Source organism: Fukomys damarensis, unplaced genomic scaffold (assembly GCF_012274545.1).
Source record: "Fukomys damarensis isolate Sample0158 unplaced genomic scaffold, DMR_v1.0_HiC HiC_scaffold_3, whole genome shotgun sequence".
NCBI lineage: Eukaryota > Metazoa > Chordata > Mammalia > Rodentia > Bathyergidae > Fukomys > Fukomys damarensis.
This window is the reverse complement of record NW_022900915.1, coordinates 15,173,564-15,188,164: the sequence shown is the minus strand read 5'-3', so window position 1 is coordinate 15,188,164 and position 14,601 is coordinate 15,173,564. Positions and strand designations below refer to the sequence as shown.

General features: G+C 46.1%; 1 long non-coding RNA gene across 1 annotated transcript in view; it reads left to right on the top strand.

Annotated features, from left to right (window-relative positions):
• LOC104855117 overlaps positions 1 to 12,872 on the top strand; it is a 42,436-nt gene extending 29,564 nt beyond the window's left edge. The window contains exons 3-5 of the long non-coding RNA XR_778328.2: positions 4,408 to 4,710; positions 8,825 to 9,068; positions 12,778 to 12,872. This is a non-coding gene — a long non-coding RNA (uncharacterized LOC104855117). The remainder of the gene's footprint in view (positions 1 to 4,407; positions 4,711 to 8,824; positions 9,069 to 12,777) is intronic.
• The last annotated feature ends 1,729 nt before the right edge of the window (positions 12,873 to 14,601 follow it).

Sequence of the window (14,601 nt, the reverse complement as noted above, 5' to 3'; positions counted from 1 at the left end):
GGAAGCTTCGGTGCGTGCCACCCGGTCTACCCCGGCGGCCGCCCCGCAGAGGCTGCGGTCATTATCGCGAGCGTCCGAGGGCAAGCTGAGGCCCGGGGAGGTGGCTGCAGTAGGCGAAAGTCACCCGCTCTTGGAACATTAACTCCCCTGGTCAGGTTCAGGTCAGGCCAGGGTTTCCGATAGTAATCCGCGGACTGTACTGCGGCAGGAACACAAGAAGTACAAACCAGAGGTGGCCGTTTGCATCGGGGAGTTCAAAGTAACAGTACTTCGGTCCAAGTTCATAGCGGAGGAACCTCTCCCCTCCTTCCAGGGCCCACTCAAGGGCTATTAGGTCCTGACTTCCACCTGTGCCTTTCGGAAACGTCGCCTCTCCGGGGCCCCTTCCTTCACCTGAGGTTTCTGGGCTGCGCTAGCGCAGTTGATTCTTGTTCGGTGTTTGTTCGGTGCTTGTTCGAGAAGTGTGGCCCCAGGCGCAGGATCTGGCCTGGCTGTGGTCTAGACGAGAGCTGTCTGCTGTACAGAGTGTTCTTCTGAAGCAATTAATGCTTATTCCAGCATTGGCTTCCCTGGGCTTCGAGAATATTAAAAGCAACAGCCGAAGTCCTAGGCACACTATTGAACCGAATTAAACCTTGCGATTATCCCGAGAGGTAGACGCTGCTGTTCTCTTTATAGGGATGAAGAGAATAAGGTTCAGAGAAGTCAAGGGACTGGGCCCCTTCACACAGCCTCAGTGAAAGACTCAGGGCTCATTTAGTCGTCACGTTCTGATTACTGGTGTAATCGCTCTTAATAAACTTTTTTATTGGCGTGGTGGAACAGGTGGGGAAGGGAGCACAGGATGTTTGTAGTCGTCTCCTCACCCTCCAGGGACCTTACTTTGGGGAAATAGAGGCCTGGGTGACTAATACATTCCTGCTGGAATCTGCCCTGTTTTGGCCACGTGAGGCCCGAGTGTTTTTATACGTGCTTGAGTCTAGGGGGGAACCTGAGTTTTTTTCCACTCTTCGTGGATGGGAAAGTGGGGTCCTTTAAGAACTTTCCTGGTGCTGCCCACTTTCCCTGACAGACCCTGTGTTCGGATTCCCAGCTCTAGGGGCATTGGTAAGAGCTGGTGAGGTGCATGGGGTGACTGAGTATATTAGTGGTGTCACTTATCAAAGCTAAAGCAATCCTGTACTTGCTGAGTCAAAAAGTTGGAGCTGGTGTGGTGGCTTCTGTCTGTAATCCCAGCACTCTGGAAGGCTGAGGCAGGAGGATCATGAGTTTAAACACAGCTCTGGCAAATTTAGCCAGACCCTGTCTCAAAAAATAAAAAAAGGGTCAGGGATGCAGCTCAGGGCAAAGGCTCCGGGTTCAATCCCCAGTACCAGTAAAAAGAAAAGAAAGAAAGAAAGTTGGTATCCAGCGAGGTTGTACCCCTAAGAAGGTGGAGCTGGAGTCAGATATGTCCTCAGAGTTCCCCATGTCTGTACAAGACAAAGTCATCCGGTTGCTTGGCCTCCTTGAGTCCAGAAAGCTGAGTGGGTCCTGGATGCCTGTGGATTTTAGAGGGAAATGCGGTGCCTTTGACTCCTTGTGCTGCATGCAGCTGTCTGCAGTTCCCCTCAGCTCCTACCACGTTTGCTGATGGATTTCCAGAGCAGGGTTCAGGATCTCCACCTATCCTTTGCTACTTTTACTTTTATTTTTGGTACCAGGGATTGAATTTGGGTCCTTGTGCTTGTGAGGCAGGCGTGGGAACACGGAGCTAAATCCCCAGCTCTGTCCCTTTCTGCTTTTATAGAAGGCCAGTCACTGGGGCCCTGGCCCCCAGCACTTAGGGGAGAGAGCCATCAGCTCCCGTAGCCCTCTTGTGGAGCACCTGCACCGGCCTGCCGCCCCGCTGGGCTCAGGCTCCCAGCTGGCTGGCCATGACCGAGCAGCCAGCAGCACCACCAGGAATCAGGGCGCGTCCTCCACCTCTCAGATGACCGGAGGGCAGGTCATCTGATATCTCCTGCTCTCTGTTTCCTGACCTGTGAAGAACTTTGGTCTCTGACGACCCTTCCAGCCATTATAGGATGTTTATCCATTCAGTTAATATTTATTAAACATTCATTACATGCCAAGCAGCACTGTTACAGGTGTTAGATACAGCAGTCAAGAAAAAAAAAAAAGCTGTGCCTTTTAGGTGAGCAAGGACCCTCCCCCATAATACCTATTGTACATTAAACAATGCATATGTGTATACATGTAAATATATGTATGCCCACAAATATATGCATATATGGACAAATAAGAGTGAGGTGCAGGTTTTGTTCACAGTAGTAGAGGCTGCTGGTTTATTTAGGATGGTAAGGAAGTGCAGTGGTGAGGGAGAATAGAAGGAGCGAGCCACACAGCTTTCAGGAAGAAGCTTGTTGAGAGGGGTTGGAATGGCAAAGATAAAAGGCCAGGGATGAGAGTGTATTGCACAGCACTTACGTACTGGGTGCTGTGCTAAGTGCTTCCTGTTGTTATAAACTGAATCCTGTTGTCACTATTTTTTTCTTTTTCTTTTAAGACTCACTATTCATCCAGCCTGATTTTGAGCTAATGGTGATCCTCCTGACTCAGCTTCCCCAGTACTGGGATTTTAGGTGTGCACCCCCATGCGTGGCTCTGTGTTATCACTATATTATTTGAAGTATGAGGCTGGGAGAGATTAAGTGATTTGTGCAAGGCAAGGTGCTATTTAAATATCAGTCAGTCTTCATGCTGTGTCCTAGTAGAGGGACTCTCCTTTTAGAACTGGAGCTGGTATTTAATTCAGGATCTGGTTCTTTTGGTTTCTTGAGAATTAAGCATCCATAGTGGTGAAGATGACTCCCAGCCCTTGAGTAGCTTGGGCTGACAGAGCACAGGGTCAGAAATTCCTTTTAGTGAGTGGGGGAGGTAATATGTTCAATGCTGGAAAACCTCATGTTGTGTTTATGGCAGAAGGGGGAGAAACACCTTCAGATTAGTGTAAACAAGAGGAATGGGAGAGGAGGTAACCTGAATCCCTCTGCCCACTCCTTTGTTTTAATTTCCCCATGATAGGTGCAACACAGCGTGCTGTATTTTACAGTGATAATTAAAACACTTGGATTAGTGAGCTGAGATTTATAGGGCAAACAGGAGCCAGATGAAAAAACGACAGTCTTTTCTTTTATTTGCAGGCAGACATCCAAATTGCCACTTGCTTACATTTTCTCCCTGACACTGTCACCTACACCGCTTAATTAGATCCCTTTTTTCCCTTTAATTTCCAACCTCCCACTCAGCAGAGTTTGTGAAGCTTTGCACTCAGCTCTGTCCCACAGCCCAGAGAAATGTGAGTCAGAACACAGCAGACACGGGCGAAGCAGTGTCCCTCTCTTCAGGGGGTGGGCTGGCCTGGCCAGCAGCCTCATGGAGCAGGAATGCGGTCTGAATCCCCGGACAAGATGTGTAGGGCCAGCCTTTTGAAGATGGTTTTCCTGTGGGGAAAGGAAGGTAAATTCACCAAACAGCGGGCCACCTTCCTAGCACCTTCCAAAACCAGTACTGGAAAGGTATCTTACGTTCAAAGTATTGCTCTAAATGCTAGCTTTGGGTTGGAGGGACAGACAGAAGTGAATAATGTGCTGTTGGGTTTATAGCCTGGCAGAAGGGATGATCAGAAATGGCTGCAAAAGCTGGATATAATGGTGCATGCCTACAATCCCAGGTCTTGCGAACCTGAGGCAGGAGGATTGTTGTGAATTTGAGATCAGCCTCAGCTACAAAGCAAGACCTTCTCTCAAAAAAACAAACCAAAGCCGTGCGTGGTGGCGCACGCCTGTCATCCCAGCACTTGGGAGGCTGAGGCAGGAGGATCGCTGTGAGTTCAAGACCAGCCTGGGCTACATAGTGAATTCCAGGTCAGTCTCAACTACATAGTGAGACCTTGTCTCAAAAAACAAAAAACAAAACAAAACAAAAAACCAAAAAATGGGTGATGAAAAGTTTTGGCCAAATGGATTTGTTTTGGCCAAAATATTGACCAACCCCTACATGTCGGGCACTGAATATAGCAGGGGCCAAACACTGCTCATGTGGACCAACTTAGCTGGAGAAGGAAGCAGATTTCTTCCTAAACAGCACAGGAACTGATGCAGAAAAATGAAGTGGGGAGGTGGCTGAGGAACGGTGCTGTCGGGAGCCATTCTGTGTGGTTTTGGGGGAAAATCATTTCATCATTAAATCATGATTAGGGCCTGGTTTTCCTGTCTGCAGGTCCCCTGATACTGTGATGCTCCAGGGCAGGACTGCACCAGCTGGAGACCACCTGGGAGGAACCAGATCTTCATCTGCATAGTTCCTCATTGTTCTGGGGTCTTCACTGTGCCCTCTGAGTCAATTGCTCCTTTTGTTTTGCAGGTGTTCTGAATAAAGGTGTGGCAAGCTCCAGGTCTAGGGTTCTTGCTGCCCAGAGCAGAATGGATTGGGCCAAAGATCAGCTTCAAGTCTCATTTTCTGTCCATCGATGAATTCATCTTGTGCTGTCTTACCTGATGCAGAGGTTCTAGTAACGTCCCCTTTCCCTGTTCCCCACATTTGGCACCCAAAGTGGATGTGAATGAAACCCACTGGTGAACTCGCCTGTGAGACAAACTCGGAGTAAAAGAGACGGCACTCGGATCTCCTAGGACGATTTCCAGGCCTGGACGAGGGACAGTGGTGGTAAGTGTGTCCAGCTGGGAGCAACCTTCGGTCTTCACCGAGGTGAAAATGGGGGTCAGTCTCTGTCACGGGATCAGCGTAACTTTGTCAAATTCATTAAGTCACTGTTAAAACATGTTATGTGTCCAATACTGAAGGGTGCTGTGATAAACTTGCTAAAAGACAGAAATATAGATACAGATATAGATATATATCTCCCATCTTTTCCCAAGGAAGGGACGATTAACCGATTAGCATGGGGACAATTTAGAGCCATTCTCCGTGAGGCCCAGTGAAGAGGTGATCATCTTTCCCCTCGAATGGTACCCACTCGGGCCTGAGTCCACTCGGCTCAAACCCAGTCCGGTCAGGAGCCCTCGGCTACTCCTGCCCCACCCGCCCTTCCAGCGTGCTTCCCCCAGTTTGGAGTCTTTCCCCTGTGTGTTTTCTCCTCACCGCAGCTTCTGCTCCACCATCACAGCAGGCTGAGGAGGACCCCACCGCGCTAGTCCCTCAGCCCCCTCAGGTATCTCGCAAAGGTCTAGGTGCTCCGCTTATGAAGCCCACTTCTGGGCCACTCCCTAGCGCCGTGCCCTGCAAAAGGCTGTAACCGTGGGCAAGACGGTTGCAGACCCTTTGTGCTATCCTAGCCCGATTTTTTTTTTTGTGTGTGGGTGTTTTTTTTTTTTTTCCCGGTACCGGGGATTGAACTCGGGTCCTTGCACTTGCAAGGCAGGCCACCGAACCGCTGAGCTAAATCCCCGGCCCTATCCTAGCCCAATTTTGCCTGATCTGACAACCGAGAGATGGACATGTATGTTCACGCCTCATTTCATTTTAACGTCGTAAAGGAGCTCCGGCAGAGTGCGCTGACTAATGGCCTCCAGAGCCCTTACACAGTGGGTTTGCTGGACCCTGTAGTTCAGACTTACTCTCTGGTTCTGCATGATGTTTTTCACCTTGCAAAAGTGTGTCTGTCCCCTGCTCAGTATCTCCATTAACCAGGGAGCAGGCTCGTAAGAATGCTCAGGGAGATGCTCAGTCCAGAGAAGTTGCTACTGATCGGTTATCTGTCATGGTTGACGTTTCAGATGTAAAAAGGCAAGCCTGTTGCTCAGCATTGTTACTCCCTGGCCAGCTAGAGGGCCTCCTGTGGAGGGCTTGAGCTTCTGTGCTAGTTGTTGGATGCAATCTTTTACTCAAATCATGCAAGGGCCTTTGGAAAATTACACAGAATTTGTAGTGAGATTACAACAAACAATTAGAGGGCAGATTTCTAATTCCCAGCCAGCAGACATCCTGATTTTACAGCTAACCTATAAAAATGTGAATATGGATTGCAAACAGGCAATAAATCCTGTTCGCTCCTGTTGATCTTGGAGCATATACTAAGGCTTATCAAAATATTGGGTCTCTGTCACACAATGCGGCTCTAATGACTAAAGCCATGTCCCAATGTATACACGGTGCACGTGATGATTTAAAATGTTTCAATTGTGGGAAAATGGGGCATCTCAGAAAAGACTGTAAAAATGAAAGTGGCTTCACAAGCTGACCAGAAGCCACTGGGTCAGGCTTCCAAAGAAAATAAGTTACCGCCTGGCCCTTGCCCTCACTGCCAAAAAGGCATTTGCAGGACTAAACCCTGCTGCTCCAAACATGATGTGGGTGGTACATTGCTGACAGGAAAACGGCAATCGACCCAGGAAACAATAGACAATCAAGGCCAGGGGACTCCAGTCCCTCTGAGTCAGCGGTACCCTGTTCAGACCCGTGCACAAGGACAAAATCAGGCAGCATGGATGTCTGGGAGGGGCATTTCTTCCCTCGTCAAGGGAACACTCTGGAGTTCAGAAGTAGATCTTCCTGCTGCTCAGAAAGTTCACCTACTGAGAGGTGAGACTCTGGTGTCCATCCCCACAGGAATTTACGGACCCCTGCCACCTGGGACAATTGGTTTGAAACTTGGGAAATTGTCTCTCACTTTGAAAGGAATTACTATGATTGATTGCACCTCAATTGTGTGTTCCTGGTAGCGCTACAAGACTTTGAATAATTGAACAAGGAGATTGTAATGCACAATTGTTGCTCTTGCCTAAACCAAAGTTAGTAATTTTAATTTTAGAAATTCCGGAGAGGGGCAGGGGTTTAGCTCAGTGGTGCTGCCGCCTGCCTTGCAAGCACAAGGACCTGAGTTCGATCCCTGGTATGCACCCCCCCAAATTCCGTAGAGGATCCTCAGCCAGGAATTCCTCCAAAAGAGATTTATTTCACCCAAGAGGTTTCCAAAAATCAGCCCATGTACACATTAAAGTATGAAGCCCCATGGCTTGCTTATGAATAGCCTGATGGTCAGTTGGGACATGTTTGTCCTTACGTAACTCCCATACCTGTACATTTGTGGGGCAGAGATTTATGGAGAATTGTAGTGACTACCTCACCAGTTCAACAGATGATGTCTAAAATGAGATATGAACTGGGAAAAAGATTAGACAAGCAAGTTCAGGGCAGAATGCAGCCTATAGAACAGCAACAGAAAAATAATCATTTTGGATTTGGTTATGACAAAAAATTTTTATTTGGGGCTATTGAAGTTTCTCCAGCCAAGGCAGCTTTGCCTGTACAGCGGAAATCAAATGGCCCCATTTGGGTTGATCAGTGGCCCCCCAAAAGGAGAAACTAATCATTTTAGAGCAATTTACGGCCAGGTGTGATAGCTCACACCTGTAATCCCAGCCCTCAGGAGGCTGAAGCAGGAGGATCGCTGTGAGTTGGAGGCCAGCCTGGGCTACACGTAGTGAGTTCCAGGTCAGTCTCAACTACTTAGTGAGACCCTGTCTTAAAAAAACCAAAAATAAAAAAACAAACAAAAGAAATAGAACAAGTTAACGTAGGGTTCAGAACCAGCCCTGAGCCCCAGGAACACACCTATCTTTGTTATTCCTAAAGGTCAGGCAGATGGCATTTGCTTCAGGACTTCTGGACAAGTAATGTGAGCCTCATTCTGAGGTGGGCACAAGCGGTTTCCCAGAAGCAGCCACTTACAGATTTAAAAGACTGCTTTTTCAACCTACCTTTGTGGCCAACTGACTGACCTCAATTTGCTTTTTTTTTTTTTTTTTGGTATGGGGGATCGAACTCTGGACCTTGTGCTTGTGAGGCAGGGGGCAGCAACACTGAGCTAAATCTCTGGCCCTCGATTTGCCTTTGATTGGATTAGGCCCAAAATAGGGACAGCAACTTTTCAAGTACAGAATTGGTACGATATATTAAAGGGAGATTCTGAGCTTAATTCCCCCTGAAAATTAACTCCAGAGGCAGCACAAAAGGAGTCACTACTAATAGAAAACAAAGCATACAGAACCAACAACTTTGTCATAAAAACTGTAACTATCCGCTTCATTTTTTTGTGCTTAACCCCCATTCACATACAGGTTTAATAGGACAATAGTATGAAAAACAGGTCTTTCCCATGAATGGTTGTTTTTATCTAACCAGTTAGTGAACTCTACAGTTATATCTAGAGCAAATTGCAAAAAAATAGTTTCCCTGGGATGCAATTGTGCTCAATAGTTTTTTGGTGCTGCTGATCCTCATTTCATCATCTTCCAGACTGATAAGGCTCAAATGCAGATGATGCTACAAACTACATAAGTAGCCTTTGCAGATAGATAATTATCATCCTAGTGATCCTCTGTTTTAGTTTTTTTATACGATAATGAGTTTGTTTTTTTTTTTTTTTTTTTTTTTTTGGTACCAGGGATCCAACTCATGTCCTTGTACTTGCAAGGCAGGCGCCAGAACCACTGAGCTAAATCCTCGGCCCTGTACGAAAATGACTTTATTCTCCCCAAGCTTACTCAATTTCAGTGGTTGCAAGTTGCCTCAACCTGTTTCTCCGATGGCTCCTCTAAGGGCCCAGCAGCAATTTGGAGTCTGCCTTTAGCTATGCGTTGCCTACACTGGGCCTCTGCTCAGAAGTCAGAGTTGCTAGCCATTTCATTTGTGACTTAAAAACTTCCCTTCCCAGTCTCTTTAATATTTTAAGTGATGCTTCTTACGCTTTGACTCAAAGACTGGAAGGAGCTATAGTCCACTCTACCTTAGGACCTAAATTATTAAATTTGTTTTTAAGATTACAAAAGACCATACATCAAAAAATTGCTCCTGCTTTAACCTGGGGGAGAGATCTTGCTTGTCTGCCGACAGATAAGGATGAAAACTGTGGCTGCCCTCCTGGAACACGCCCCCGTGGGTCACGCTGATGGAACTGCCAACCCCACTGAGAGCACTGAGCCCTCTACACCTGAGAGACCCACCTCACCAGTGCACCCACGGCAAGGTCCAGGACTGAGATGAGCCCGCAGAAGGATTTACAGGTAGAAAAGTGCTTGCGTTCCTTCTGATTCTAATCATCAGAGATCACAATGGACTTTTAAAAAGTTACTGACCAATTTTACATATAATTATTAATCTAAAAATCATAAAAGGGATATTATAATTCAATTTGGCCAAATATATTTGAGTGTACTCTAGTTTTATAAATTGTCTTATGTGTTTGTTTGTACAACTGTATATTTTTCCTTTTTTTTCCACCTTTTGAAAAAAAAAATTTGTGGGGGCTACCTGGGATCGAACTTGGGACCTTGCACCTGTGGTGAAACAAGTGTGCTAAACCCCTGGCCCTGAAAATTCTTCTTAAAAGATATTCATTCACCTATTATCAAAATTGGCTTACAGATATATGTTACTAAGTTAAAGGCATGCCCTTCTTCCCCCAGGCTACTAGCTCATCAAAGTGACATGAGGATTTATTTTACAAAAGCAATGTGTATTGTCACTTTCTTGCAAATAAGCAAATTGCTATGAACAGTTTCAAAAATAAAAACTATAGGGCTGGGAATTTAGCTCAGTGGTGCTGCCACCTGCCTTGCTGCAAGCACAAGTCCTGAGTTCAATCCCTGGTACCAAAAAAAAAAAAGCAACTATCTTTTTCTTTGATGTTTGTCAAAGTAAATATATAGAGACCCTTGGGTTTGAAGAGACTGTTTATTTGATTTCTTTTCTTTTTTTTTGTTTTGTTTTGTTTTTTGAGACAGGGTCTCACTATGTAGTTGAGACTGACCTGGAACTCACTGTGTAGCCCAGGCTGGTCTCGAACTCACAGCAATCCTTCTGCCTCAGCCTCCTGAGTGCTGGGATTGCAGGTGTGTGCCACCATGCACAGCCTTTTTTTTTATTGGATTTCTTTTTTCTTTTTGAAGAGACTGTTTAGTGGGACTCCCCTTGGTGAATAAAGAAGCAGCTGCTCAGAAAATGATTATTGGGGGGGCAGGGATTTAGCTCAGCGGTTCTGCCACCTGGCTTGCAGGCACAGGGGCTCGGGTTTCATCCCTGTACCCCCCTCAAAAAAGAAAATAATTATTATGGTCTTAATTCACTAAAGGGACCTCCAGTAATTTTCAAACCTTATGAGATACACACACCAACAAACATTGTGTCACATTGGTTATCATTGACATTTAAGCTCTAAATATGTTATAAAATGTTTACATTAGCTAAGCACTAAATATGTTATAAAATGTTTACATTGATTGAGTTCTAAATATGATATTGTGATATGTCTACATTCGTCATCTTCAAAAGATTAATTTCTGTGGCTGAAACAAAAGGATGGTTTATTAGAAATGTGCTTTTGGTACCAAACTACATTGAAGAACATAAGGTTTTATGTAATTGTGATACTACTGCTACTTTTCTGGTGTAGCAAATGTATTCATGCCTTCTAATTGTGTGGGTTTTCCAACATATTGTTTATGGTAACAACCTTTTGATTCAGATATCTGCCTTTCTCTTATGCTCCAGCCATCTATGATAATAGGCACATTTGTAGGCTGATATATTTTCCGTAGGTGACATCCTGTCAAAAATAGCGAGTTATTTGATCCCCGTACCAAAAAAAAAAAATAGTGACTTAGGTAAGAGCCTTTTTCATGTGTTTTTTGGGGGGAGTATGTCTAACAATAGCTATTTTATACTAAGATACACATTTATGTATATTACAAAGATAGTCTTTTGATTGTCCTGCTAAAATATGTGTAGTCCATGATTCAAAACCTTTTTCTGTTAACATACTACAGGGGTTCAGCCACTATAACAAGCATGATTGGCAATCATAACAGCTTCCTAAATATATTTTTACCCAGATGCTTAATAGCCAAGTAAAATTATACAGTGGAGTTCACTACTCTAATTACAGTGTTAATGTTATTGATCTTCCCTACTGGGAGTTCAACAGCTGAAGTTTAGAGACCAGAACTACAAAGGTAACTGGGTACAAAATATTTTAGTCCTGGCCCTTCAAAGTCAACAACTACAACAAAAAAAGACCCAGGACGTGAGGGAACCTCCAAAACATCCTGCATCTTGGTGAGGCACCCAACCTCCTGAACAGGGAGGTTGTTGGACATCAAAACAGTAGGATCCTACAAAAAGTGTGCCGAAGGAATGTCACCTGGAGGAAAAAAATCTCCCATGCTTTCGCAGAAAGCAACATGGTCTAGCAAGGCCATGACATGTCCTGACACTGACACTGACAGGAGCTGAGAGGCTCTCTGTGTGCTTCCAAGACCATGCCTGAGGAGACTTAATTGACCTAATTGGATAGCAACAGGTTAATTTTATTTAATACAGGTCTCACTGTTAGCTTAGTCTTAAACACCCAGTAGAAAAGTATGACTGAAGATAATGTTTATATGAGTTCAACAAGTTTTAAGATTTTTAGCTAAAATTGTTTTTTAAAAAGTAATAAATTTCTAATCTTTTTCAGCCAAAATTAAGAGAAATTAGGAAAAATATTTATCTGACTAACTGGAGGGTCTAGAGTAAATAAATTACATTCACTATTTTGGTCCCTTAAAGAGTTTCTAAACATGCCTCTTTCCCCAAGCTGCCCTTTTTATTTTATTTTTTTTTAATTTATTTTTTTGGTACCAGGGATCGAACTCGTATCCTCGAGCTTGTGAGGCAGGCAGAAGAATCACTGAGCTAAATCTCCGGCGCCCTTTTTTATTTTTAAGTGCTTGTAGCCTGAAAGTTTTTTTCTTTCTGCTTATTCTTGCCTCTAGACTGCTAAACTCCAAGTGATTAAACAGATAGTATCAATGACAAATGTGCTAGACATTTCTTTACCAATATCCAGCAGATATACTGTATAGAGAGGGGTTTTATTGCCTATTTACAACGTGGTTTTCATTTAAGGCCTGTTAAATTAGCTTCCTAGCAGGGGCCCCTGACTGCAGTCTCCCCTACATCAACCCTTCTCAGCTCGAAGCAGTTCCATGAAACCTGCGTCCCTTGTCCCCTAGCCGCAGTTGGGAATAGCTCTTTAAAAAAGCTTATAGACGGTTTAAGCCAGTTAAACACACTGTAGGTCCTCACTATACATAGGGACAAGCCATTTTGGGCATGCTCTCTTTTCCCTAAAAACACACATCAAACAAAAAGAAAGGGAGATACGTTGGGAGCCATGCGGAATGGTTTTGGGGGAAAATCATTTCATAATTAAATCATGTTTAGGGGGCCTAGTTTTCCTGTGCACAGGTCCCTTGATAAGGTGATGCTCCAGGGCAGGATTACCAGCTGGAGACCTCCTGGGAGGAACCAGATCTTCATCTGCATAGTTCCTCATTGTTCTAGGGTCTTCACTGTGCCCTCTGAGTCAGTTGCTCCTTCTGTTTTGCTGGTGTTCTGAATAAAGGTGTGGCAAGCTCCAGGTCAGGCCCGAGCTCAGCTTCTCTAAGTCTCATTTTCTTTTCTGTCTATATATTAATTCACCTTGTGCTGTCATGGCTTGCAGAAGACTAGGTCCTGGTGCAGAGGTTCTAATAACCCCTTTCCCTGTTCCCCACATGGTACAGCTTTAAAATTCAGTGAAGGCAGCACTGTGTAGTGGAGACTAATGTTAGATCTTGACTTTGGCTTTGAAACCTACTAGCTATGTATCCTTTAAGTTTTAAGTGCTTCCAAGGGGTGATGGGGAAACTGAAGGAGTAACTTCGGAAGACTTACCTGTCGCCTTTTTTCCAGTATTTCCGGTCAGACACACACCAAGAAGGTGACTGGAGTGCCCATGGACTCCCACAGGCAGAATTCTGATTGTGCGGATTTAGGTACTGGCTTGGAATGTGGGATACAGGTTGGAGTAGGGAATTGTCAGTATTTTGCATTCAGTTTTCAAAATTCTTTTCCACGTGCTTTGTGTTCATAGAGTCCATGGCGAGCTCAGTGGGAGCCTGGGGCTGCCCACTTAGAACAGCAAAACAGGCACTGGATGTGAGTGCCTGGCCAAGGTCACCTCCCCTCTCCAGAGGAGGCTCCTGCAGGCCTGGCGATGAGTCACGCTGGAGCCCTTGCTCCAGGGTGAAATCACAAAGGAAGGGAGGCTTGGATTGATTGCAGGCCGCGGGGGAGGTTTCCTGTTGTAGACAGATCTCAAGCGGTTACCTCCTCCACCTGAGGAGCCTCACTGTCCCAGGGTCAGGCTCTGGAGTGACCCGGGTGCCCCAGGGCTTGCTTTGGGGTGGAGGAGAGGAGAGCAGAGAGAGCCTTTGGCCTACACAGAGACGCAGTGGGGTGGGGAGGAGAAAAGGAGAGAGTGTCAGATGGGAGCTTGGACTCTGGTCAGGCAGACTTGGGTTTGGCGCTTTTGCCACCACTTCCAACTTACATCACCTCTGAGCCTCGGATTCCTCCTTTGTCAGATGCCCTAACAGCCTAAGCGATACGGTTGTTTGTCGGAAGGAAGATGATGATACGTGTCACTCATTTAGCATAGTTCCTAATGTGTAGAAGCCCTTACAACCTTGCCTGTTATTGGAGAGGAAAAGGGGGGTAACCTGGGGACAGGATCAGGGGAGGCCCTCCCCTCCCCAGTCACTCCTAATCCCTCCCGAGAGGTTTCTGTGCTTGTGGACGTGTGCGTGTGTGTGTGTGCGCGCGCGCACACACTCACATGCACGCAGTGCTGTGGACTCAGCCCAGGGCCTTGCAGTGCTAAGTGTTCCAACTCCAGGCTGCACCTCCAGTCTCGCATGAGGCACTGAACAAGCTCTGTCACCGGGGCTTCTTACTGTCAGCCACATAGGAGATGGGAACTTGGCTTTTAGGAGTTTAATTCAGACTAGCAGAACGGGGCCGGACATCTCCCTGCTCTTGCTTGCCCTCCCTGGCAGTGTGACTCAGGGGGCACCACGGGCCTCGGAGGGGCCCCTTCTACACCCCTTCTCACCCTCACTTTTTCTTTATCTGCCTGAGGCCCACTATGCCTTCCTTCTTTCTGTTTCTTCTATATAATGAAAGTAATGGAGTTTGTGTCCATAATAACTGTCCGGGAACAAATCAAGTCATGTCGAAGTCCTCAGCCTCTGGATGAACAGCTGAACTGCTGTAGCCGGCCTGGGACCCTGGTTCCTGCCCCCGGGAAGGTAGGGCCCACGGGCCACCTGCATGCTTGAGAGGCAGGCTCTGCAGGGGTGGGGAACACCTTGTAGTGGGCAGGCTGTGGGGCTGCTGAGGTGTCTTAAATTCGGACCCGATACGAAAGCTTTTCCAGCGCCTGAGAGTGAGGGCAAAACCGTAATTACAGTGTTTTGAATTTTGAACCTGCCTTTCATCTTCCATCCCAGCTTCCTCACCATTCCCTGCCCTTGTTTTCTGTGGAAGATCTCATTGAGAAAACAGATAACAGGCGCGGCAGAACAGTTGCTTGAACTTGGAGCCAGGGGTGGTGTGGAAGCTCTGCTTTTCTGATTTCCGTGGAAATTGTCTGGAGAGCAGACCTCATCAGCACCTTCCAGCCTGAGTACCAGTGGCGGGGCTGGGGCTTACAGGAAAGTCATTTGCTTCTAGTAT